At 38.1% G+C, this 13,093-nt stretch overlaps 1 pseudogene; it reads right to left on the bottom strand.

Annotated features, from left to right (window-relative positions):
* Nucleotides 1-2,707: 2,707 nt before the first annotated feature.
* LOC105105278 (olfactory receptor 5AP2-like) lies at nucleotides 2,708-3,649 on the bottom strand (annotated as a pseudogene).
* Between the last annotated feature and the right edge of the window lie 9,444 nt (nucleotides 3,650-13,093).

Genomic DNA, 13,093 nt, shown 5'->3' with positions numbered 1-13,093 from the left:
CATACACACACAAATGACTATGCACACGTGCACACAAATTAAGTACAGACAATGATGTCTTCCTCGTTTGAATACAAGTTTCATGAAGTGAGAAACTTTGTTTTCTCACCTGTGTATCTTCAGTTTGTATTACATGCTGGTTTTTCCACTAATAGTTTTGTTATTGTTGTTGTTGAGGGGGAGTGGGGAGGAGTCTGGATCAAGGTGGCAGAGTAGGAAGATGCTGAGCCCACATCCTTCCACAGACACACCAAAACTACAACCACAGCAAAACACCTGTCTCTGAGAACGACCTGAAGACCAACAGAGCAGATTGTCTACAACTAAGGATATGGAGAAAAGGCCACATGGAGATGGGTGGGAGCAACGGAGACATGGTCTGGTCAGAACCCACACTCTGGTGTGGAGACCCAGAAGCAGAAGGGACATCACAACCTCAAAGGTCCAGTCTGAGGGGTGAGGGGTCTGGGACCTACATCTGGCTCCCCAGCATGGGGGACCTGCACTAGGAAGTTGAGCCCCCATAACATCTGTCTTTGAAAACCAGCTGGGCTGAGGTCTGGGAGGGCCAGAGGGCTGTGGGAAACTGAAACTTCACTCTTGAAGGGCTTGCAACAAACTCACTACTGAGTCCCAGTACAGAGGCAGCAGCTTGAAAAGTGTCAGAGCCACATGAGAAGAAGATCCATCGATTAATTTTACAATATGTGCCAGAGGGGCAGGGATCTGGTGAAACTTTCCCTAGTAATGAAAGTGCTAGTGGGCACCTACTTTTTTTCTCTCCCTCCACCTCGCTGGCCCAGTGCTGGCAGGACTGTTTCTGTCACTCTCCATCAACCTAACCAACATCATACACCCTTCCCCAGCATTCTCCTGAGGACCAGCTCACTCAAGCCTCTTACCATGGACAGGTTCTCCAAACCAGCTTCTTTTCATCCCAGCTGGCAGGCAGCCCCATCCAGTACTAGCACCCTTCTTGGCTCCCACCCTGTCTCACCCACAGGTAACCCCAGCCAGCACTGGCTCCCACCGAAAGATCAGCAATAGACAGTGGAATACTGAGAGTTTTCTCTAACTGCACTAAGTAGCTTAAGCGAAGGACACGGAGAAGTTAACGATTAAGTTTAACTGGTTGGGATTCAATCAGATGCATACATGAAGAAAATGTAGAACCATGGAATGGAAAGAGATTGAGAATGAGTCATTATATAATGGACCATGGAATCTCAGTTGGGCAATCAGTGAAATGTGGATATAGGAATACTGATGAATAATGACAAAATATCACTTTTTTTTTTAGATTGGTGAATAAGAAGCAGTTAAAAGGATAGATATTATATTGGATGAGTTAGAATAAAAGGGAGCAGGAAGGAAGGTGCCAGCCATGATAGCTTTGAATGTCTTTGAGAGAAACCATGCTTAATAGTTGAAAGAGGCAGTTGAAGGGAAATCAGGGAACTGTTCTGGGTGGACAGGATGAGTTATCTCTTCCTTTATGGTCTCTCAGAAGCTTTTAGGGGATGAGGTGGTCTCACCTGGAGCATGTGGTGCACTAGTGTTCTCTGTTCTTGTCTTCAGTAGATAGCAGGGTGGACAGAAATAGGAAATAAACATTTACCTGATTCCAAATCATTATTTAGACCTTCTTCAACATACCATACTATCAAAGAAGTCTTTTTTTCCCCATTGCTCTAACATTGATGGTCCCCAGCCCTACTATAATAAGCTATAGATACATAAGTTAATTTGAAAAATGCTTATTGAAAACTATCTAAACTTTGACAAGGCTAGAGATAAAATTTTAAAGTACTTTAACTTTGAGATTACTACCCTCAAAATATTCCAATTCACAAAGTCAGTAAAATATTCCCCTGCTATTGGTGTGGTATCCATGTTACTATAACACCTGATAAGACTCCTTCTTGTGTATTGTTTGGTACTCCTGACATCCATGTGAGGGTAATAGTGTCACTATTTATAATGGATGCTGTGATACATCATCCAGATTTGCCTTTCAGGGATGAAGTATTTATTTCCTCAGCTTCTAAGTGTATTGGCAACTGATATCTCACAGCTGAGTTCCACTCTTGGAATAATCTTTGCTGCATGGAATTGTCATGCCCAAGACTGTACCCCCTTCCAGTGGGGGACCCTTATCCAAAACTGGTCATTGTGGCATTACAATTACCTGGCCCCTTTTTCATGATTTGGAATATATCTAAAGGATCATCTCAACCCCAGGGTTCTATGTGGAATTGGCTAGGTCCTCTGTTGTGACTTCATCACAATTCAACTTCTACCCAGCCCTGGTTCTCCTACTCCCTTACACATACTGTTCCTGGGAACACTCTCCAGTCAACTTCCTGCATGCAAGTATCTGTCTCACAGTCTGTTTGCCCAGGTCCCAATCAAAGACACCAATATTTGTAAATAATAAAACTGAGAGTGAAAAAAGCTAAATATTGGCATTGAGACTTAGACCCAGGTCAGCCAATTCCAAGTATTGATACTTTACCAGACACCGTGCCCCCACTATGTTGATTCATCCTATAAGCCCATGAATACACATTTAAGACACCAAGAGATTAAGAAGCATACCTCACTTTAAACAATCTGCCTTAACACAGAAAAACAGCTTAAGCAACCTGACAATGCAATTAATATGAAAACATATTTTCTACATAACAGGGTGATGTGTAATATGGCTTTACAGTATCTGTTTCTGTAAGATCTTCTGTAGGGCCCCTTTCACATCCTTATTTTTCAAACTGTAGATTAGAGGATTTAGCATAGGGATCGCTACTGTATAAAAGACAGAGACAATCTTGTCCTGCTCCATTGAGTAGCTAGATGTAGGGCGCAAGTACATGAAGAGAATTGTCCCAAAGAATATGGTGACAGCCATGAGGTGAGAGGCACAGGTGGAGAAGGCTTTGTGCCTACCCTCTAATGAGGGCATCCTCAAGATGGCAATGAGGATACACAGGTAGGAAACAAGGACAATTGTAACACAGCTGATGACAATAAAACTGGAGAAAGCCATGGTCACGATGCCATTGATGTGGGTGTCAGAGCAAGAGAGTTTGAGCAGGGGTGGAGAGTCACAGTAAAAATGGTTGATCTTATTGGAGCCACAAAAGGATAATCTAAAAGTTATTCTCGTGTGTATGGCTGCATTCCCAAAGCCTGCTAGGAATGAGGTAGTCACTAGCAAGGAGCAGATTCTCCCAGACATGAGAACTGGATACAGCAGAGGGTTCTAAATGGCTGCATAGTGGTCATATGCCATCATGGCTAACAGGAAGCATTCAGTCCCCAGGAAGGAGCCAAAGAAGTAAAACTGGGCAGCACACCCATTAAAAGAAATGGCCTTATTTTCAGACACGAGGTTCACCAGCATCTTAGGAGTGTAAGAGGCATCAACAAAGGAGAGGCTGCTGGGAAAGAAGTACGTGGGGGTGTGGAGACAGGGATCAATCTTAATTAGCAGAATCATCCCCAAATTACCCACCATGGTTGCCGTGTAGATGAACAGAAACAATCCAAAGAGGACAATTTGTAGATCTGGATTGTCTGAGAGTCCTAAGAGGATAAATTCTGTCACTTCTGTTTGATTCTCACCTTGGATCTCTTTCATATGCCTGATCATCTGAGCTGCAGCAAGAGAGAAGATGGAACATGGCATTTGGTCAGATGGATACATGACAGAGCTATAAACATCATGTTACTGATATGTACACATGCAAATTCTAACAGAAGACAGCAAAGTGAAAAACTTACTATGAAGTGTGTTGGACTTGATGCCAAGTCAAAAGACATGAAAAGAGTTGAGTTCTACGTGTGTTGCACACTAAGAAATGACCTTGACACGAGTGACTTAATACCCATTAACTAAGATCACTTCTGGCATTAACTATTTATTGGGTAATTCCAGGAACTTATGCTTAAGATGCATCATTATTTATGATAAATAAATTAAGTGATATATTAATATACCATTTAGACACAACTTCTAGAAAAAAAAGGTCAAAATGAATTCAGGCCACTAATTATTCTTCCACAGTACTAATGGAATGTACACAAAATATTGAAAGTTAGTAAAATTAATAAACATCACTAAACAATAATAAGTCACTAAACTAAATAATAATAATAATAATAATAATAATAATAGTAATAATAATAATAATAATAATGAAGTTTGAATTTCCTGGGGGTGGGAGAAATTTTAAAAACTGAAGGCCAAGCTAGGAGACAGGATGTTCCCATACAGCTAGCATGGTTCTGACCCTACCCTAATTTCTCAGTATCAGCATTTACAGGAAAAAAAGTTAAATAAATATTGAGCATTTTGGATAGTTGCCTTCAGTATTTAGAGAATCAAGTTGTAAGAATGAGTAGACATCCCAGATGAAAACAATAGATCAGATGCAACAAAGAAAACTCCTACATAACACACAGATTCACAGAATCACCACAGAACCAGAACACATCACCACCAGCATGTGGAATATTCCAGCCACTGTATTCAGTCTGGGGAATAATTTTAAACTAGGTCGTCTAAGTGGAACTAAAATTCACCCCTTGCAGTGTGTAATGAAGTGAAATTCCGGACTAAAGAAAAAAGAAAGATACATGGAAAAAGATAAAAGAATGAAAGAAAGGGTGGAGGTAGGAAAGGAGGGGAAGAAGGGAAGAAAGGAGGGGAAGGAGGAAGGAAGGGAGGAAGGAAGGAAGGAAGGAAGGAAGGAAGGAAGGAAGGAAGGAAGGAAGGAAGGAAGGAAGGAAGGAAGGAAGGAGGAAAAATCAATATAGATGTCCAGCCTAGATCTCTCAAGTAAAAGTTTAGGCAACAGCTCCAGGGGAATTCTCCATTTCCACTTTAACTCCCTACCTCGATGACCTCAGATTATTAAACAGTAGATAGAATGGTGCTAATCTAGCTGTCAAATTATAGCTCTAAGTGTTAAATCCTCTATCATTTGCAACAGCAAGTTATTTGATATTGTCTCAAATTTAAATGTGGGATCAAAGTAATCCACTATGTGCGCTAACACCGGAGCTAAAGGATGTACTGAGCACAGTTGGGGAGAAGGCTCATAGACACTGCCACACACAGAACTGCCTATCTGTGCTCTGCTCCACTTGCTTCCCCCTGGGGCGGGTGGGGGCTCAGTGCCCTCACCAGCAACAGAACCTGGCATGTTTGTACAGTATTGCAGTACTTCTCAAAGTGTCATTGCACTCATTATCTAATCTAAGCCTCCCCACAGAACAGTGAGGGGGATACGCATGAGTCCAGGAGTGTTAATAAGACAACCTTCTGTTATGGGAGGTCAGTGAAGTAGAGGAGCGAATCAGTGGTGAACCCTGGGTTTCTTGATGCCACAATGTTTGTTCCCCAGCACTACCTTGCCTCCCTTCAGATTTCACTGCACAGAGGTACAGCCTAGTCCTCTTCCTTGAATAATCTTGCTGTTTGAATTTCAAAGAAGAGCAGAAGGAATTAGAAAGAAGGAATAAATCTTTTCCTCTCATCTTCAACCAGAAAATTTCCCTTTGAGTACCTTTCTCTCAGAAATAGTAAAAAGAATAAAATGCCCCAGACATTGTGTGTGTGTGCTAGACACACAAAGAAAGGCAATGATGGGTAATGATAACAAGTACTGAACTGTGCTGAGCATTTCCCATGTTCTGTAAGCACCATGTTAAGTATTCTTCCTACACTATTTTATTTAAATCCTATGAGATAAGCAGTGTTGTAGTCTTTTTTATGCACGTGGGAGATGGGAGGCACAAAAGATCGGTGACCTTTGCCCAAAATCCCAGAGATCACCTACCGATTTATAGCCAGCCAATGCAACACTTGAGGTGATTTATAAGGACCCCATCAGTGATGGATGTGAGCACTAATGCACAGAGCAATGGATATTGTAATTCTCAGAACCTCATTGATGCGCTAGAACACACTTAGTTACATTGGGAGAAATCCGTATACCTCCTGAAGAGAAAATACAGTTACGGTGGTTGAAAACTGTCTTTCTCAGAACTCACATTCATTAGATAGTATTTTTAGCAAAATACCACTTGTTTTACGTCTAGTGCTGTGGAATACATGCTTCCATCTTTCCTCTATGCTAGCAAATGCATTGCCTGTTTCCTCTGAAACATTCCCCTTCCCCAGCCTGAGACTTTGCAGTCAAGCCTCTAGTCCAGAGATCCTTCATCTGGGTTGTCAATTTCTAGGAGTTTGTGAAAATATTAGTGAGATTTCCTGAGAATTGCTGGTGTTTAAAAAGGTCTTGAAATCATATTATTTATTGATCCTTATAATCTTCCTAATGACTAATAAAACTTTATTAATAAAAATGGACAGAGTATTTAACATACTGTCTTAGCCATTCTGTACTCTTGGAACTTTAGGTCTATGGGTAGATTGCAGAAATTAACAGGATATTACATTTTTCCTCAGGTCAGTAAATTATATGGACACAACTTTTTATATCTTCTTCTTACCTTTGATCCTTTTGCTTGTTCTTGTCTAAGGCTTAAATTCATCAAAAAAAAAAAAAAAAAAGAAGAAGAAAAAAGAAAAACAAATGTTCTTCTTAGAGGAGGCAGTCACTCTAATTCTCCCAGGTTAAGCAGCAGGCAGAGTTGGAATGCACTTTAGACATCATTTGTTAAAGAGATAAGAAAACTGAAATGCTTTATACCTTCCCTGTCATAAGAGAGTCATGCCTGCATTCAGCAGAGATTGAGTCTTTTCTCCTTCACTTTTTCTTACACTGTCCCAATCTGTTATGTTACAGTAAAACACAATTCAAAATACAGAAAACATTGCTGTGGTACAGCTGTGATACTGTTTGCAGTTATTTCCAGTTGCAGAGGCTCTAGACCAGAGTCTGGAGTGGGCATCCTGACTTATTTTAAGTAGGAGGCACTTCTTGTTCTTTGGTCTCTGGGGACTTCAACCCTCACGTCACCTCATTTTAATCTACTTGTTTTTGTTTCCCTCTGAAACTAAGGAAAGCACATGTCCTTTCCATATTTCTCTCCTTTACCCTCAGGACACCTGGGCCCAGTGAAAAAATGAATTTTCAGTCCTTTATTCCAAACAATTATTCAAAGTTCTTTTTCTGTCTCTTCTGATAGTTGGTGGCCTGGTCCCCTTAGATACATTGGAAGAATCCAAAGCAGAGCAGGTTTGCTCAGCCATTGTTCTTGCCTTCTCTAAGGACTTCGAGTACAGATGAGAAGTTGTGCTGCCTGAATCACAGTGAGGGGAAAACTGGAAGGGATGCAGGGACATAGCAAGGACAAGGACGGACTTGGTCTTCAGTCCTGGCTCCGTGCCTCTCTGGTTGTGTGTCTTTAGATAGTGCACTAAATCTCTTTGTGCCTTAGGTTCTTCATTTCTGTGTGAGAGTACTGATACCTGCTTCACAGGGTGACTCCGTAGGTAAATCAAAGAACATGCATTGTTGCATCACATGAATATAGACAGGTGTTAATAAATAAGACTTCCCTCCACCCTGACTCTCCTACTAACTGTCCAGAGTAAGAAAGAGTTGTCAGCCCATGAAGTCGAGATGGAGACTTACAAGCTTTCCTATTGCCTAGATATATCTTCCATACAAGAGGTACAGGGTCTGAGACAAATTGATCATCATCTGATGAGCATTTGCATTATCAGCACTGCTTTGAGAAGACACTCTGACTTGTCTCTCAGTACAGTGTAATCAGTTTGCACTAAATGCTGGGGGACACAAAAGCTTAAAGGATGTGTTGCTTTGTCTCTAGCAATTCAGACAAAATTCACATTATTTTAACTCTTAACCGCTCACTTTTTTTTTTTTTTTTTGGTATTTTGGAGGGAAAACATAGTAAGCTCTTCTCAACACAGAGTCTGAAGCAAGATTGGCAAATAGTGAATTTTATTTAATAAGCAAATAAATACCCTTCCTCAATTAAGAGTGAATTAGTTGTTATATAGGAACAAACTGATATTATTCTTGTTATAGCCATGAGGCCCCTGAAAAAAAAGAAACAAATCGGGGTGGGCCTTGACTTACTGGTGCAAAGTATGTAAGGATGCTTATAATTAAAACAGTGTATTACTGATAAATCAATTTTACAGAATTGGTGAAAGAACAAGGGAACAGAATAGAAAAATACAGATACAGACCCAATAAAATGAAATGAAAACCCAATATATGATAATAGCATCTCAAAACTGTGGGGAAAGAAAACTTTTTAACAACAATTGTTGATAGCCTTATAGAAAAAGAGAAAACTTGGTATTTTCCACTTACTAGACCCTGTAAAATTTCAATGAGTTATAATTATAAAAATTTAAAAACATTAAACAACACAAGCACTAGGAGAAAATATGGTGCAGTCCTTTGTTAATGGAAGCATAATTTAAAATTACATGACAGTTATTTTTCATTTTATCTTGTCAAATACACCAATTTTTAAATTTAATTGCATCTGAACTTTGAATATAAATAGGAATCAAAATCCAGAAATAGTAAAATTGAAAATTGGTAAATCTGACAAAATAAAGGAAAAGAAGGAAAAGAAAGGAGGTGTGGAAGGAGGGGAGGAGGGAAGGAAGGAGGAAAGGAGAGAAAGAGAATGAGAAAGGGAAGGAGGGAGGAAGGAAGAAAGTAAAGAATGGAAATTATTGTATGGTAAGGAATTTCTTAGCATAATCAAAAGAAAAATGATAAATTGGGGAAAATTCACACCTTATATACTAGACAGACAGAAGATGTCTCCAATATATAAAGAATATCTAAAAATTAATAAATAAAAGAATCTGTGAATAAATCCAAAATACAGAAGAGATATGCCCTGGGAAAATATGGATACAAGACATGAACAAATATTTCGAAAGTAGAAATGCAAATGGCTCTTAAATATGTGAAAGTATTTTCAACCTTTCTATCAGCCAGGATCCAGACATGAAACAGAAAAACCACACAGTAATTATATCAGTAAAATTTAATATAAAGATTTATTACCTGGTAACAGGGAATTAACTAACATTGAGTGATCAAGAAAAGTCTAAATTATACAGGAAGAATAGACACAAAGGGCAGCCACTACCTCTGGGGCTGAGGCAGCACACAAAGCTGGGATCAAATTTGGAAGAAGCCCCCAATCTCCAAGGCTCTTTTTGACATAGTTATGCTGGGTATGCCTATAACTCTATATATGGTCAAGACATTCTCTGGCCAGGTCTACTAATCAAGAAACCACTCACTAGTGTTCCACTGAAACTCACTGGTCAGTCATACCCTGAGGTTCCAGCAAGACTTGCTGGAAAGCCACCTCTATGGTACTAATGAAACTTGATGGGAAACTACTTGCAGGAGTGTTGGTCAACCTTGATGAATGGTGCACACCACTGAGTATTCCATATGCCGCTGGCTACCACACATCATCCAGCCACAGGAAAGAACACATCAGTATGAAAAAGAGAGCCTTTTCCTCCAGCAGAGTTCCTCCAGCATTCTCTACTGACTAGCATAGTACTGTCCAGCTGGAGAAGGGGAAATGTTCATAGTATGAGGTCCAGTATCAACAAAGCAAAGCAGAGATGGATGGTTTTGGAGCTGAGAGACAAAAAATATTATGCTGGCATGATATTATTCCTAATAAGAAAAAAATATAAATATGACTACCCTCAGAGAATATTTGCCAACTTTTTTTTAATTGAAGTATAGTGGATTTACAATGTTGTGTTAATTTCTGGTGTATAGCATAGTGATTCAGTTATATATATATATTCCTTTTCATATTCTTTTTCATTATAGACTATTACAAGGCATTGAATATAGTTTCCTGTACTATAGAGTAGGACCTTGTTATCTATTTTAGTTAATATCTGCAAATTCCAAACTCCCAATTTATCCTTCCCCATCCCCTTCTTCCCCATAACCATGTTTCTTTTCTATCTCTGTGAGTCTTTTTCTGTTTTATAAATAAGTTCATTTGTCTCATTTTTTAAAGTCCACATATAAATGCTATCATATGGCATTTGTCTTTCTCTTCCTGACTTACTTCTCTTAGTATGATAATCTCTAGGCTTATCCACATTGCTGCAAAATGGCATTATTTCATTTTTTATGGCTGAATAATTTTCCACTGTGGAAAAATATTCTATTTTTATCACTGGGTAATATCCCAATATTTCACATTTTCTTTATCCAGTTATCTGTCAATGGAGATTTAGGTTGCTTCCATGACTTGGCTGTTGTAAAAAGTGCTGATGTGAAAATTAGGGTGCATGTACCTTTATAAAAATTTGAGTTTTCTACAAATATATGCCCTAGAGTGGGATTGCTAGATCATAGGGTAATTCTATTTTTTTTAGTTTTTAAGGAAAGTCTGTACTATTTTCCATAATGACTACACCAAACGACATCCCCACCAACAATGTAGGAGGGTTTCCTTGTTTCCACACCCCCTCCAGCATTTATCATTTGTGGACTTTTTAATGATGGCCATTCTGACTGATGTGAGGTGATACCTCATTGTAGTTTTGATCTGCATTTCTCTGTTAATTAGCAATATGGAGCAGTTTTTCATGTGCTTATCGGCAATTTGTATGTCTTAATTGGAGAAATGATTATTTAGGTCTTCTGCCCATTTTTGGAATGGGTTATTTGGGTTTGTTTTTTTTTTCTTGTTGTTGTAATTAAGGTGTATGAGCTGTTTGTATATTCTGGAAATTAAGCCCTTGTCAGTTGCATCATTTGCAAATACTTTCTCCTATTCCATAGGCTGTCTTTTCCTTTTGTTTATAATCTCCTTTGCTATGCAAAAGTTTATAAGCTTGATTAGGTACCACTTGTTTAGTTTTGCTTTTATTTCTATTGCCTTGGTAGGCTGACCAGGAGAACACTGCTATGATTATATAAGAGAATGTTTTGCCTGTATTCCTTTCTAGGAGGTTTATGGTGTCTTGTCTTATGTTGAAGTCTTTAAGCCATTTTGAGTCTATTTTTTGCCAATTCTTAGATTGGCAAATATAGATAGTGAACTAGAGAGAGAACAGACAGATAAATTTAGATGAGAAATAAATACAAACATTTGGCAACAAACTTTATGGAAGACTGTGGGGAAATGGGCACTCTCATACACTGCCAGGGGAAAACTATAATATTAGCAAAGTTGCACATTAAATTTCCCTTTGACCTAACAATCCCACTTCTAGGAGCCCACTCACGTGATGTGCTGGTAAAAGTAGGAAAAAGCATATGCACTAGGCTATTTATTGTTGCATTATTTTCTTCCAATAGCAAAAGATCAGAACCAACTCAAATGTCTATCAACAGGATGCTTGATAAATAGGCAATGGTACAGCCACACAATGGGTTACTACGAAGCTGGAGATATGAGAGAATATCTATTTAAATCAAGTTTGACTTGAAAACAAATTTTATTAATAAGAAAGTATGTAAATGTTATTAGAAATTAATTTTTCATCATAAAATGAGATTTGAGAATAAAATTAAAGAAGCTAGATTAGAAAACAAGATTCAACTACATACTGTCTAAAAGATTTCCTTAAGGACGCACACAGGCTAAATGTGAATAAATGGAAAAGTATTACAAAGATTTTTTATTAGCTTCTTTGATTTTATTTTTAATGTTTTCTTTTTGGATAAAAATTTATCTCAGGTCAAAAAGAATTTCCAAATTAAGTGGCTTTTTAAAAAATTGTGTAAGCAGTAAGATTCTTAAAACCACTAATTTCCCTTTTTCTTTATACAATGGAGAGCTGAAACAAATTTATATGCCATCTCTTGAAATTAAAAAAGAATTAAAGCATGTAATCATGTTTTTGACATTTGAATCTTATCTTTCTTTCCTCCTGTTTTCTTTGTGAATATATACCAGGGGTAAAAAAATGGAAGTTTCTGGAAAGCTGCCCTAGATCTCTTCCTGGGTAGGAGTCTTTGCCTTATGAGTGGCAGTCTTCTCGCCCTTCTTATCAAAGGAGACGCAGCATGAGCACCGTACTCAGACAGAAGAGTGTTTTCATTCTGAAACTATTAATGCTAAGTTGTGTGTCCTGGAAAAGTTAAACAATTCTCACTCATTCACTTAACCTATAAACCAATGAGTCATTCACTTCATCTGAAACCAGAGGCAATACTGTTATCATCAGAAGACTCAGTTGATCACATGTGGAAAGTACCCCACAAAGTCTCTGGTGAATAAGTGTTCCTTAAAAAAAATAGTAAATTAGTTTCATGGAGCCCCAGTTGTTCCTTTTCCTGCCCACCAAATCAGCCTCTCAAAAAAGATCAGTCTCACTAGTTTTTGTTATGTGAAGTTTCAGTCCCTCATGACAGATTCTCTCAGGTTAAAACAGAATTTAACTTAAATGTCCATCAACAGATGACTGGATGAAGAAGTTGTGGTATATTTATACAAAGGAATACCGCTCAGCCATAAAAAATGATAAAATATTGCCATTTGCAGCAACATGGACGGACCTGGAGATTGTCATTCTAAGTGAAGTAAGCCAGAAATAGAAAGAAAAATACCATATGATATCACTTATATGTGGACTCTAAAATATATATATATATATATATACACACATATATATGTATAAACTATGAACTCATCTACGAAACAGAAATAGACTTGCAGACATAGTAAACAATCTTATGGTTACTGGGGAAAAGGGGTGGGAGGGGATAAATTGGGGAGTTTGAGATTTACATATGTTAGCCACTATATATAAAAATAGATTTTTAAAAAGTTTCTTCTGTATAACACAGGGAACTATGCTCAATATCTTGTAATAAACTTTAATGAAAAAAATATGAAAACAAATATATGTATGTATATGCATGACTGGGACATTGTGCTGTACACCAGAAATTGATGCATTGTAATTGACTGTATTTCAATTAAAAAAATATAGTTTAAATATGGCTACTCTATATAACATGGGAAGTATCATCATACTCTTTGAAAAAACTTCAGGCATCAGCAAGCAGACCTTTCTAAATTGCCACCAAAACCACACCATGAAGGCAGCTTTGGGCTTGTGAAAATAATGCAT

The sequence above is a fragment of the Camelus dromedarius genome, chromosome 15 (genome assembly GCF_036321535.1).
Source record: "Camelus dromedarius isolate mCamDro1 chromosome 15, mCamDro1.pat, whole genome shotgun sequence".
NCBI classification, from domain to species: domain Eukaryota; kingdom Metazoa; phylum Chordata; class Mammalia; order Artiodactyla; family Camelidae; genus Camelus; species Camelus dromedarius.
Note: the sequence above shows the minus strand (reverse complement) of the source record. Positions and strands in the feature narration are given on the sequence as shown.